The 12,896-nt window shown below is 37.4% G+C and overlaps 1 protein-coding gene across 3 annotated transcripts in view; it reads left to right on the plus strand.

Moving 5' to 3' along the window:
- Positions 1-12,896, plus strand: part of COMMD10 (COMM domain containing 10) — a 362,273-nt gene that overhangs the window by 224,365 nt on the left and 125,012 nt on the right. For 2 of the 3 annotated variants that reach the window (XR_008525447.2, XR_010140011.1), the window contains exons 9-10: positions 9,219-9,303; positions 9,906-9,995. The exons of the other annotated variant lie outside the window; for it this stretch is intronic. The gene's annotated coding sequence lies outside the window, so the exon portion shown is untranslated. The remainder of the gene's footprint in view (positions 1-9,218; positions 9,304-9,905; positions 9,996-12,896) is intronic. 3 annotated transcript variants of the gene reach the window in all.

The raw sequence follows: 12,896 nt of genomic DNA on the forward strand, positions 1-12,896 counted from the left end.
ATTGTGAGTCTTTCTAATTTAGCTTTTCTAGAAGATGTGTATTTTAATTTGCATTTCCATGATGACTAATGATTTAACAATTTTTCATGTGCTTATTGTTCATTCATATATCTTTTAAGAATTGTCTTTTCAAATATTTTGCTAATTTTAAAAATTGTATTTATCGTTGCTCTATAAGAATTATTTATATTGAAACAACTCCTTTGTGAGATATTTTTATTGCAATATTTTCTCTGTCAGTGCTTGCCTTCAAAGGAAAGAGTGCTTTGTTTTTTAAAAGGCATGCTCTTATTTTTTCTTTTATGATTTGTGCTTTATGTGTTCTAAGATATATTTACATTTTCTGATGTCACAAATGTTTAAGTTTTATAGTTTTAGCTTTCATATTTAAATCTAATTGGATTTTTTAATTCTTTTTTATCGTTTTTATTGAGGTAAAACATACATATAAGATTTACCATCTTTACCACATTTAAGTGTACAGTTCAGTGCTGATAAATACGTTCATATTCTTTTGATGTCCCTTTATCTTCCCAGCCCTGCTACCCTTCCTAGTCTCTGACAACTACCATCCCACTTTCTATTTTTATGAGATAGACTTTTTTAGCTCCCACATATGAGTGAGAACATGCAGTATTTGTCTTTCTGTGGCTGGGTTATTTCAGTTAACATAATGGCCTCCAGTTCCATTCATGTTGCTGTAAATGATAGGATTTCATTCTTTTTCTGAGACGGGGTCTTACTCTGTTGCCCAAGCTAGAGTGCAGTGGCATGATCATGACTCACTGCACCCTTGACCTCTCAGGCTCAAGCAATTTTCCCACCTCAGCCTCCCAAGTACCTAGGACTACAGGCATGAGCCAGTATGCCTGGCTAATTTTTTAAAATTTCTTGTAGAGATGGTGTCTCATTGTGTTGCCCAGGCTGCTGTCAAATTCCTGGACTGAAGTGATTCTCCAGCCTTGGCCTCCCAAATTGCTGGGATTACATGCATGACCCACTTCATCTGGCCAGAATTTCATTCTTTTTTATGGATGAATGATATTCCATTGTGAATGTGTGCCACTTCTTTTATTCATTCATTCATTATGGAATGTTGGATCATAGTAGTTCTATTTTTAGTTTTTTGAGGAAGCTTCATACTGTTCCCATTAGTATAGTGGCTATACTATACTAATTTACGTTCCCACCAACAGTGTGTAAGAGGGTCCCCATTTCTCCATAGCCTTGACAACATCTGTTATTGCCTGTCTTTTTGATACAAGGCATTTTAGCAGGTGAAATGATATCTCATTGTGGTTTTGATTTGCATTTCTCTGATGTTAGTGATTTTCAGCATTTTTTCATATACTGGTTGGCCATTTGTATTTTTTGAGAAAAGTCTGTTCGGATCTTTTGCCCATTTTTTAACTGTTTTTGGGGTTTTTTTGTTTGGTTGGTTGGTTTCGTTTTGTTTTGTTTGCTATTGGAGTTTCTTGAGCTCTTTATATATTCCAGTTATTAATCCCTTGTCAAAGGGAGAGTTTGAAAATGTTTTCTCCCATTTTGTGGGTTGTCTCTTCACTTTGTTAATTGTTTTCTTTGCAGAAGCTTTTTAGCTTAATGAAATGCCATTTGTCTATTTTTACTTTGGTTGCCTGTGCTTTTGAGGTCTTATACAAAAAAATCTTTGACTCAGCTCAATGTCCTGGAGCACTTCCCCTATGTTTTTTTATAGTAGTTTTATAATTTCAGGTCTTAGATTTATACTTTTATCCGTTTTGATTTTATTTTTATGTATAGTGAGAGATAGGGTCCAGTTTCATTCTTCTGCGCATAGTTATTCAGTTTTCTCAATATCATTTACTGAAGAGACGTCCTTTTCTTGTTGTATGTTCTTGGCACCTTTGTCAGAGATGAGTTGGCTGTGGATGAATGTATATATATCTGGGCTGTCTATTTTGTTCCATTGGTCTATGTGTCTGTTTTTATGCCAATACCGTGCTGTTTTGGTTACTATAGCTTTGTGGTACATTTTGATATCAGGTAGTATGATGTCTCCTTCCAGCTTTGTTCTCTTGCTCAGGATTGTTTTGGCTATTTGAGGTCTCTTGTGGCTCCATACCAATTTTTGGATTTTTTTTCTGTTTCTTTGAAAAATGTCACTGGTATTTTAATAGGTATTGTATAGAATCTGTAAATGGCTTTGGGTAGTATTGCCATTTCAACAATACTCATTCTTCCAGTCCATGAACATAGAATATCTTTCCTTTTATTTGTGTCTTCTTCAGTTTCTTTCATTGGAGTTTTACAGTTTTCCTCATATAAATCTTTCACTTCTTTGGTTAAATTGACTTGGAGATATTTTATATTTTTTGTAACTATTGTAAATGGGATTACATTCTTCATTTCTTTTTCAGATTGTTAGCTGTTGGCATATATAAATGCTACTGACTTTTGCATGTTGATTTTGTATCCTGCGACTGTACAGAATTTGTTTTTCAGCTCTAACAGTTTTCTAGTGGAGCCTTTAGGTTTTTCTAGGTATAAGATTATGTTACTTGTAAACAAGGCTAATTTGATTTCTTTCTTTCAAATTTGGATACCCTTTATTTCTTTCTCTTGCCTAATTGCTATGGCCAGGAATTCAAATATGTTGAATAATAGTGATGAGAATGAATGTACTTGTCTTGTTCTAGTCCTTACAGGAGAGGCCTTTAATTTTTCCCTGTTTTGTATGATGTTGACCATGGGTTTGTCACATATGGCCTTTGCTATTTGAGGTATGTTTTCTGTACCCATTTTGATGAGGAGTTTTAAATTATTAAATGCTTTTCAAGCATCTATTAAAATAATTTGTCAAGAGATGAGTTGGCTGTAGATGAATGGATATATGTCTGGGCCCTCTATTCTGTTCCATTGGTCTATGTGTCTGTTTTTATGCCAATACCATGCTGTTTTGGTTATTATAACTTTGTGGTACATTTTGATATCAAGTAGTATGATGTTTCCTTCCAGTTTTGTTCTCTTGCTCAGGATTGTTTTGGCTTTTTGAGGTCTCTTGTGGCTCCATACCAATTTTTGGATTTTTATTCTTGATTCTGTTAATGTGATATATCATGTTTCTGCATTTGTGTATGCTGAACCATGCTTGCATCCCTGATATTCATCATACTTGATCATGGCGAATAATCTTTTTAATGTGTTGTTGAATTTGGACAGGCAGTATTTCATTGAGAATTTTTACATCTGTGTTTTCAGTTATATGGGCATGTAGTGTTCTTTTATCATTGTGTCCTTGTCTGGTTTTCATAGAATGAGTTTGCAAGTATTCCCTTCTCTTCAGTTTTTTTTTTTTTTAAGACTTTAATAGAATTAGTATTGGTTCTTCTTTAAATGTTTGGTAGAATTCATCAATGAAGCTGTTAAGTCCTGAGCCTTTCTTTAATAAAGACTTTTTACTATGGCTTTGATCTTATTACTCATTATTGGTTTGCTGAGATTTTACATTCCTTAATGGTTCAGTCTTGGTAGTTTGTATATGTTGAGTAGTTTATCCATCTTCTAGGTTTTCCAATTTGTTGGCATGTAGTTGTTCATAATTGTTTCTCATGATTCTATTTCTTTCTTTTTTTTTTTTTTTTTTTTGAGATGGAGTCTTACTCTCCACCTAGGCTGGAGTGCAGTGGCTTGATTTTAGCTCACTGCAGCCTCTGCCTCCTGGGTTCAAGTGATTCTCCTGCCTCAGCCTCCCACGTACCTGGGCCTGCAGTGGTCTGCCACCATGCCCAGCTAATTTTTTTTTTTTAGTAGGAATGGGATTTCAACATGTTGACCAGGCTTGTCTCGAACTCCTGACCTCAGGTGATCCACCCACCTCAACCTCCCAAAGTGCTGAGATTATAGGCATGAGCCACCGTGCCCAGCCTTCTTTCTATTTCTGAGGCCTCAATTGTTACGTCTCCTTTTTAGTTTCTGATTTTATTTATTTGTATCTTCTCTCATTTTTTCTTAGTCTGGGTAAAGTTTGTCTATTTTGTTTATCTTTTTAAAAACCCATCTTTTTATTTTTTTGATCTTCTGTATTTTTTAATTTCTATTTCATTTATTTCTGCTCTCATCTTCATTATTGCTTTTCTTCTACTGATTTTGAATGTGGTTTGTTCTTGCTTTTCTATTTTCTGAAGATTCATTGTTATAATGTTTATGGAAGTATTTCTGCCTTGTTTTTGTTTTTGTTTTTGTTTTTTTGCCCAGACTGGAGTGCAGTGGCATGATCACAACTCACTGCAGCCTCAACTTCCCAGGCTCAAATGATTCTCCCATCCCAGCCTCCTGAGTAACTGGGACTACAGGTGTGCCCTACCATGCCCAGCTAATTTTTTATATTTTTTGTAGATGATGGGGTTTCGCCATATTGCCCAGGCTGGTCTCAAATTTTTGGGCTCAAGCAATCCACCTGCCTTGTCCTCCCAAAGCACTGGAATTTACAGGCGTGAGCCACTGTGCTCAGCCTCTTTCTGCTTTTATGATACAGCCATTTATCACTGTAAACTTCCCTCTTAGGACTGCTTTTGCTGGATCTCACAGATTTTGGTATTTTGTATTTCCATTTTCATGTGTTTTAAGAAACTTTTGATTTTCTTCTTAATTTCTTTATTGATCCATTGGTAATTTGGGGGCATTTTGTTTAATTTCCATGTATTCATGTATTCTCTGAGGTTCCTTTTGTTATTGATTTCTAATTTGATTTCATTATGTTCAGAAAAGATTACTGATATGACCTCTGCTTTTTTAAAAATATTCTCAGACTTGTTTTATGACCTAAGATATCATCTATTTTGGAGAATGTCCCGTGTTTTAATGAAAATAACGTGTATTCTGCGTGTATAGAAATTTGGGTGAAATTTCTACAAATATCAGAGAGGCCTGTTAGATTTGGTGTGCACTTTAACTCTGCTGGTTCATTGTTGATTTTCTGTCTGGATAATATGTCCAGTACTGAGAGTGGGCTGTTAAAGTCCCCTACTATTATTGTGTTGCAGTCTGTCTCTCCTTTTAAGTCTATTAATGTTTGTTTTATACACTCTGCTCTGATGTTGGCTGCATTGTTGTTTATAATTGTTATATCCTCTTGCTAAATTGATTCCTTTATCACTATGTAGTGACCTTCTTTATCTCTTTTTACAATCTTAGATTTGTAGTCTATTTTATCTAAGTATAGCTACTCCTGCTATTTTTTGGTTTCCAATTGCAAGAAATAGCTTTTTCTACACTTTCACTTTCAGTTTGTGTGGGTCTTTTATAGTTGAGATGCATTTCTTGAAGGCAGCATATAGTTGAGGCTTCTTTATCCCAAATTTTAATTTTTTTCCCTCTCAGGTAGCTAGTCATAGAGAACTTTCCATATGGCCTGATAGATATGGCAGGCCTTGGTCTCATAAACATCACTTCCATCCAATAATGGATTGCTTCTTGGCCTGCTCACCTTTATAGATAGGGAGAGCAGAGAGCACTCATGGTGAATAGTTTGGATCATGTGGTCACCCAGTGCCCCCTGTTCAAAATCCATCAAAGCCCAGTAAGGACTCAAAGGAGAAGGCCTTGCTTCAAAACCTTAAAGGCCTCACCACAGGCTTGAGATGATACTCCAAGCTTCTGCAGATACCTCAAGCTGTTTTGGAATTCACTGGGTCACTAGCACTGATGCCTAGGCCCAATAGAGCCTTTTCTTGCCTTAAGACCTACTGAAATCTCAAATCTCACAGCATTTTTTAAAAAGCACATGTCAGATGAAGGCTAAGTAGAAAAAGTATGTGCTTAGTAGAAGAAAGAATGATAGTGACTAATTTATCTTTATGAATGTATATAGATTTTTGAAATCTAGAAAAAAAAAGTTTAATTTTAACAAACACATATATTGTGCCTTTTCGTAAGTTAAAATTTTATTTTGGATCACATAGTAGGGTAGAAAATCATTTCAGTACTTAAACGTCAGCAAAAGGTCTTAATCAGATATTTGGTGAATAGGCCAAAGCAGCCACCCATTGAAAACTGTATTACCTCCAGAAACGAAACAAGTCCACCAAGCATTATGCCCCTTCTATCTTGGAATGGGCACAAGATTCAGCAACTTGTCGGGCATATACGTGACCATGGGTCAGGTGCTCATGTATTTAACTGAGGTGAAAGGTCCCTATATTTTCATGGATATAGTGAAGTAGCATCCTTGTCTGGGGAAATACCCGAGATTTGTTGTCTTGCACCAAGAAGATTAATGTCACGGACACACACACATGGAGTGGGTTAAGGAATGGAAAGTTTAATAGGCAAAATAAAGAAGAGAGGAGAGCAGCTCTCTCCCTCTTGTGAGAGAGAGGCATCCGAAAGAGGAAGTCTGCCTGCCGCGGATTGTACCAGATTTTATAGGCAGGCTTGAGGAGGTGGTGTCTGATTTACCTAGGGCCCACAGATTGGTTCCCTCAGGTGTGACGTTTACATGGTGCACAAGGGAGGCTGGTCGCCCCACCCTAATCTTATGCAAACGGGCTTTCTACTTGGCCAGGGACATCTTGCCTATTCCATACTGTACACATGGCTGGCAAAGAGAAGATGGAGCTGCCATTTTGAATGTGCCTGTTCCCAGGTAGCTTCTTTCTATTGGCACAACCACTGGCATTCACCTGTGCAAGCTTCTAGCTTGTTTGTCTATGTTTGCAGCTCGATTTTACAGGCTGCTCTTTGTTAGAAAAGAAAATGATTGGGGGAGCTGCTTTTCATTAAAAGGAAAACCTTGCCAAGGACTCCTGTGACCTCACTATCTGCCTAAGTAATTTCTTTTTAACTCCTGTATCAATAGCTTTTTCGTGTTGGCACATATATCTTTTGAATTCTTTAAGCCGTAAGCAGCCTAGTTGAGGGTTCAGAAATCCTCCAAGGTTTACTCCAATATGATAGAGAAATATTTCTTGTGTGTAGGATGATGTGAGAAAAAGTTTAGGAGGCACTGAGGTAAATAATATGAGATAATGGTGACATTTAGTAAAAAGAGTTCTTAACATTTCCTTAGAGGCTCTAGTGAATTTTTCTCTAAACCGTATGGTATTCTCTTCTCAGAGAAAATTAAATCATTTATCAACGCAAGGTGATAAATGCATTCTTCTTTAGTAGTTATAGTTTTGTTTTTAAAAAGCCTTAATATTAGCTAATTCATTCCTAAGGAAAACCTAAGGCCTGTGCCTATTTGTCCACCACAGGGATCACCATGCAGCTGAAGACAGTCACCTAAATTCAGTTCTTGAGCATAGGAACAGTTCATCAGGCTCTATAAAGTTTGTTCTCTAATTCAAAGCTTTCGATTATGGAGAATGTCACTTAAGGAGAAAGGAAATCTTAACTATATTACCAGAAACTATACTACTGTATACTTGTGGTTATCCTGCTCCGTGATTTGGACTGGTACATCTTATCACTCACTTGAGTATGGCCAGAGGGTGGGAAGAGTCCTTTTATCTCTTAACTCCCAAAATGATGCCTGGAACCACAATGGTTTGTGGAATCCATGATCAAATCACAAAAAAGATTTTTTTTTTTTTGTCCCGAGACTGACTCCTGGGTCTCTAAGGAGGTGGTTGAGATTTCAGTTTCATCTTTACAGTTATCTCACCAGCATTGACACATAAAAAGGTGTTTTTTTTTTTTTTTCTCCTTGAGCCTTTTTTAATTTAAAGAATTACAGGGAGGAAAGATCACAGAGAGATTCCCAGTGATAAAGCAAAAAAGACAAATAACAAGTGGCCGCACATGTTCCTGTTCAAAACATGATCTCCTGAGGTGTTAGGAAAGTCACACAGGCCCCTTCTCCACTCCACATGGTTTCCACAGGTAGGGGTGGGCTGCCTTGTGAGGCTCAGAGAAGGGAAACATCAAAGAACCATCCTCAGCCTCATCTCTTCTTCCTGGGTCCTCTCAATGCGGGGAGCTGTGAAGGTTACCCTCGGCACCTTTTCCAGAATTGGTACTTTTTCCAGACCCAGACACCATTAAGTAGGCACAGGGTACAGCTCTTTTGTTTGCTTAATCCCCAACAGTAGAGCCTCATAAGTCCTAGGTATTCTTTCCTATGGGGAACAGTCCCCAGGATACTTTTTGCTGCATTCAGATGAGAGCTAATAGCTAATCTTTAAAACCATTAAGCTGCACTTAGCTGAGCCTTCACTTACAGATTCTGGGAGACCCTTTACTATTACACAGTGGAATAAAACTTTGTGAGGTCACGAGTGTAGTCACATAAGCCTTTTCTGTGAGAAATCAGTGAGACATACATTTCCTCAATCTCACTGCTCAGGTGGAGTATATGCTTTGCTGCCTTCTGTCTAAAACAGAAATTTTTAGAGGGTTTTTAATCCTAACATCCCTCTGAATTGTTAATAGAGTTACTTATTTAAATTGAATTGTATTAAAATTTCAATGTTTTCACCTTCAAGACATAGCAGGAGACCTGGAGTGGGGTAGGCAAGTAAGGCACTTACCTCAGATGCAAAATTTAAAGGAAGTTCAGCAATCAATACAAATAATATTTGAAGGCAATATGTTTAAAAACATAAATTAACAAAAAAAAAGAAAATATCAAAATTGTAAACAAAGACTGGGTCAGGAACAGCACCATTCTGAGCCATATTGGAACCTGAGGCAAATGAAAAACTCAGTAATATTTTGTTCATCATGGATACATAATCTCTTTGCAATGTGCAAAGAGATTCTGCTTATTATTGCTTTGTCCTTTTGGGGAGGTCATGGTTCCTTGCTTGCTGTTGTTTCTTGTGGGTACAAATTTATGTCTTTGCATTGAAAGATTAGTTATTTATTCCATTTTATTCTGTTCAGCTTATTTTGGTTTTTATTGAATATATTGGCTAGCAAATATTTAGTGCTAAGTTGCTGCCTGTTTTTTTGGCTCTAAGTGGTACCTTAAGCCCAGGTTCACCTTGCGTTGATAAATGATCAGAGCTCTGCCTGTCATGAACAGGGGCGGCCCCAAAGGGATTATCTCAGCAGTGTGTCAAGGCTGACTGGCTAGGGGGTTTGTGCCCAGGAGACCTGTGGAACATACCTCCTACAGCATGATGCTGTTGAACAACCTCTTTCATATGGTGTCTCCTGTGGCCAAATAACAGAGCAGAGTTACCAGGCTGTGGATGACAGTCTTGCCTCCCTCTTTTGTCTCTGCCTGTCCTCAGGGATATTTCTTCCTTCAAGGAGTCACAGTGCTTCCCATGGGTCAAGGCAAAGACAGGTTTCCTGCCAAGGCACCCAAGATGGTGGGTAAGCTAATTGATCACTTCAATCTTACTTTTTCTAGTGGAAATTCTTGAGTTTGGGGCAGATTTTCCATGCATTTAGTGCTGGGTAGAGGTGGGGGACACATCACATAGGTGAAAGTCCAGTTCTCTAACCATTTGCTCAGAGTTTTTCACTCTTCTGTGGCCCCGGGAGCTGTCTTATCCTCATATTTGAGTTCTGGATTGTTGCTGGTAAAAATGTTGGTGCTGTATATTTGTTTGTGGTTTACTATTGGGGGAGTGAAGCCAGCTTGCTTCTGTGCTACCATTTTGGAACCAAAAGTCTGTAATTTGTTTTAAGATAATTTTGATAAATGATGTGAGAGAGAGCCAAGGTTCACTTCTTTCTAAACGGATATCCCATTTTTCCAGCATCATTTGTTAAACAGATCATTTTTTCCCCTCTGAGTTATCTTAACACCTTTGTCAAAATTATTTGGCCATTGATTATGTAGGTCTCTTTGGTTCCATATACTGTATATATTCTTATACCAAATGCACATACTACTTGATAACTGTAGCTGTACAGTAAGTTATAAAATAAACATTATTTTTAACTGAAGTAATATTTTAAAAATCAAACAGAAATCTTGAAAATGAGAAACACATTTACTGAACTGAAGAATTCATTAGAGGCTCTCAACGGTAGAATGGACCAGGCAGAGGAAAGAATTGGTAAGCTTGAAGACTGGGTTTTTGGTGGGTTTTTCTATTGGCTATTTGAAAATACACAGATAAGAAAAAAAAAAAAAAGAACAAAAAGGAATGAAAGCCACCTGGAAAATAACAGAAATTACCACAAAAAAAACCCAAATGTATGAATTATTGCTGTTTCAGACGAAGCTGAGCAAAAGCAAGGGGTAGAAATCTTAGATTAGATGATTACAGAAGGTGTTGCATATGGCAGCTGCAAATGCTGGAAATGGTCAGCTATAGTATTATGGTCCCACTCAAGGTGTCTGGAAGGACAGTAGAGTAGTAATATCTTCCCAGTAGTCAGAACTTTGATCTGTACATATTGTTGTTCATTTGCTGGGAAGTGGAGATGGCCTAAGCCCAGGAACACAGTCTGTGCTAATTCCAGAGGCATTTGAATCTTGCACAAAGATTGAAAACAATTGGAACTTTTGCAGTTAAATGTGTGAAGTACATAAAGGCCCTGGCAACCACACAGTGCCTGTCCATCTACATACATCAGCCTAAGTAATTGCAAGCCAAGTTTTACAAGTTTTTCCTGTTATAGTGACAGATAGAATGAAAAATATGTCCTTGGATAGTTGGGGTAAAGTAGCTAAATTTTTCTCCAAAGTTCAATTGAATTCAAGAAACATTCATTGAGCAAGCACTTACCCTGGGCCAGGCACTGTGTTATGTATTTGGATATGGAAGCTCATAAAACGTGGTACCTATCTCAAGACTCAGTGAAATATCTCCCTCCCATAGTCTAGGAACTTAAATGAAAATAAATTTCTCCAGGATCCCAGGCTAGTTCTCTGTTGCAGATTTATATTAATATATTACTAAGCTAAGAGACTGGCATGTTGGTGAGTCCAGAGAGCCAGATTGTCATGAAACACAGTAGGAGATTGGTAAATAATAGTTGGATTAATGACTAAAAATGTTACTCCTGAACCCTTTTTCCATAACTGGTAGCAGCTATGCCATAAGAGTCAGTCCCAACAGACACCTACTAATTAATCAGTTCCTGTGATATTCCTGATAGCCCCACTTGAGGCATCATTTTGAACCCATTCTGACCTGAAGAGCTGGAACATGGAGGATCGTACTTATTAAGAGTTACACTCAAATTGCACAGTGTCATGTCTGTGTTGTGTGGTGGCTTGGTACTCTAAAGTTTAACTGCACGCTGCTTCCGGTTTCTCCCATTCATGCATGTTCATTGACTAGCCATAGACATGAGCTCTTTCCACTGCTGGCCCTCTATTTTCCAAGGTTCTCCTTTCATTCTTCAGTGGCTGTGGTTGTCTCTGGATCTTTTCCCTGCTTCCTCTGGACAATAAGTTTAAGGGGGTTTTTCTATTGGCATTTTGGAGACCTAGCACTGTTGACAGTATGTCTATTGCTGCCTTCAGGGCAAAGCAATATAAAAATGGGAGATTCACTCTGCTGATCACTTTTCAAAGTTCAACTCTCCTTCATAATCAGCCTGTGTTTTTCTATTTCCAGAGCCTTTAGATAATTTTTTCTCTTTGTTTTGTATTTTTGTAGGGTTTATAGCTGCCATTTGAAAGAGGATTGGTTGTATGAGAAGCTCATCCCTTCTATACTAGAAGCAGAGCCTCCCAGATACTGTATTTTACAGTTCTAAAATGTCAGTTTAATTCTTTTAAAATATAGATTCCCTATAACAAAATTTCATGTTTCCATACCTGTGTTCTATCTTTTTTTTCTATCTTTATTTGTTTATTAATCTTACTTATTTTGAAGTCTTTGTTTGCAAGCCTGGTATTTGGTTCATTTCTCAGTCTACTTCCAATATCTGTTTAATCTCTTTATTATCAGTCACTTTCCTGCTTCTTAACTCTAGTTTAATTGTATTGTATGCTGGACATTGTGGATTTAAAAAATTTTAGAGGCTTCAAATGATGCATATCTTTCACCAGAATTGACTCATCCTTTATTAGACATATAAAGTAAGAACTGATTGTTTAATCTGATCAAGAGCTGAGCTAAGAAAATGTTTGGTTGCAATTTTTTAAGTCTCAGTCTTCCTACTGTTTATTCCTGCTCTTAGGGTATAGCCCTTCAAATTTTTCCATTGAGAGCCTGGTGTGGCCATGGTGACCCCCATTTTGGTAAATCGCAAACTCTTTCTTTGTTTCCTTAACACAGTGAGACTTCCCCAGTGTCAACTCTGCTTTTATAAGGTGTTCTGCTTAAGCTTTTTAGGCCCCCAACTAATGTAGCTTCAGAATTTGGCAAATGTTTTTAGGGAAAAACTGGAAGTATGTTGAGAGCCCTTTGGTCTCCAGCTCTGCAGTACTTCCAAAAAGTTCTGCTGGTTTGTCTGCCTCTGCGCAGTCAAAGCTTGATTTTCAGGCTCTTGGCCTTTGGCCCAAATCAATAAATGCCTCCAGAGAAAAAGCAGCTACAGGGAATCAGTTTCCTTCTCTTCCTTCAGTTTCTCTCCAGAATCTTGACCCTTAGATGTCTTTATACAAATAATTTACAAAGCAATTAAAAATGCATATGACTTTTTGTTATAAACATAATCAATGGGAGCCTTAATTTGTCACAACTCAGAAGCCTGTCTACGAGAAAAAGTAATAGACATATAAATAAAACCTGAGCAGACCAATTGTGATACCATTTCATGAATGAAGGAGTATGATTCATTGTAATCTCTGTACTTGCTCTACACAGCCAAAATAGGAAAGAAAAAACAGAGACAGACTTCACAAACATGCTCTACAATCTTATGCCTCCCAACCTTATCACATGCTGTTCCCTCTGCTGGAAATACACAAATTCTCACAGAAGACATAAGACACGACAGACAGTAAGACCTCACATTTTGGCTATAAAGATGAAGTGTGAGTCCATCAGAGAAGGCAT

The sequence above is a fragment of the Pongo abelii genome, chromosome 4 (assembly GCF_028885655.2).
Source record: "Pongo abelii isolate AG06213 chromosome 4, NHGRI_mPonAbe1-v2.0_pri, whole genome shotgun sequence".
NCBI classification, from domain to species: Eukaryota; Metazoa; Chordata; class Mammalia; order Primates; family Hominidae; genus Pongo; species Pongo abelii.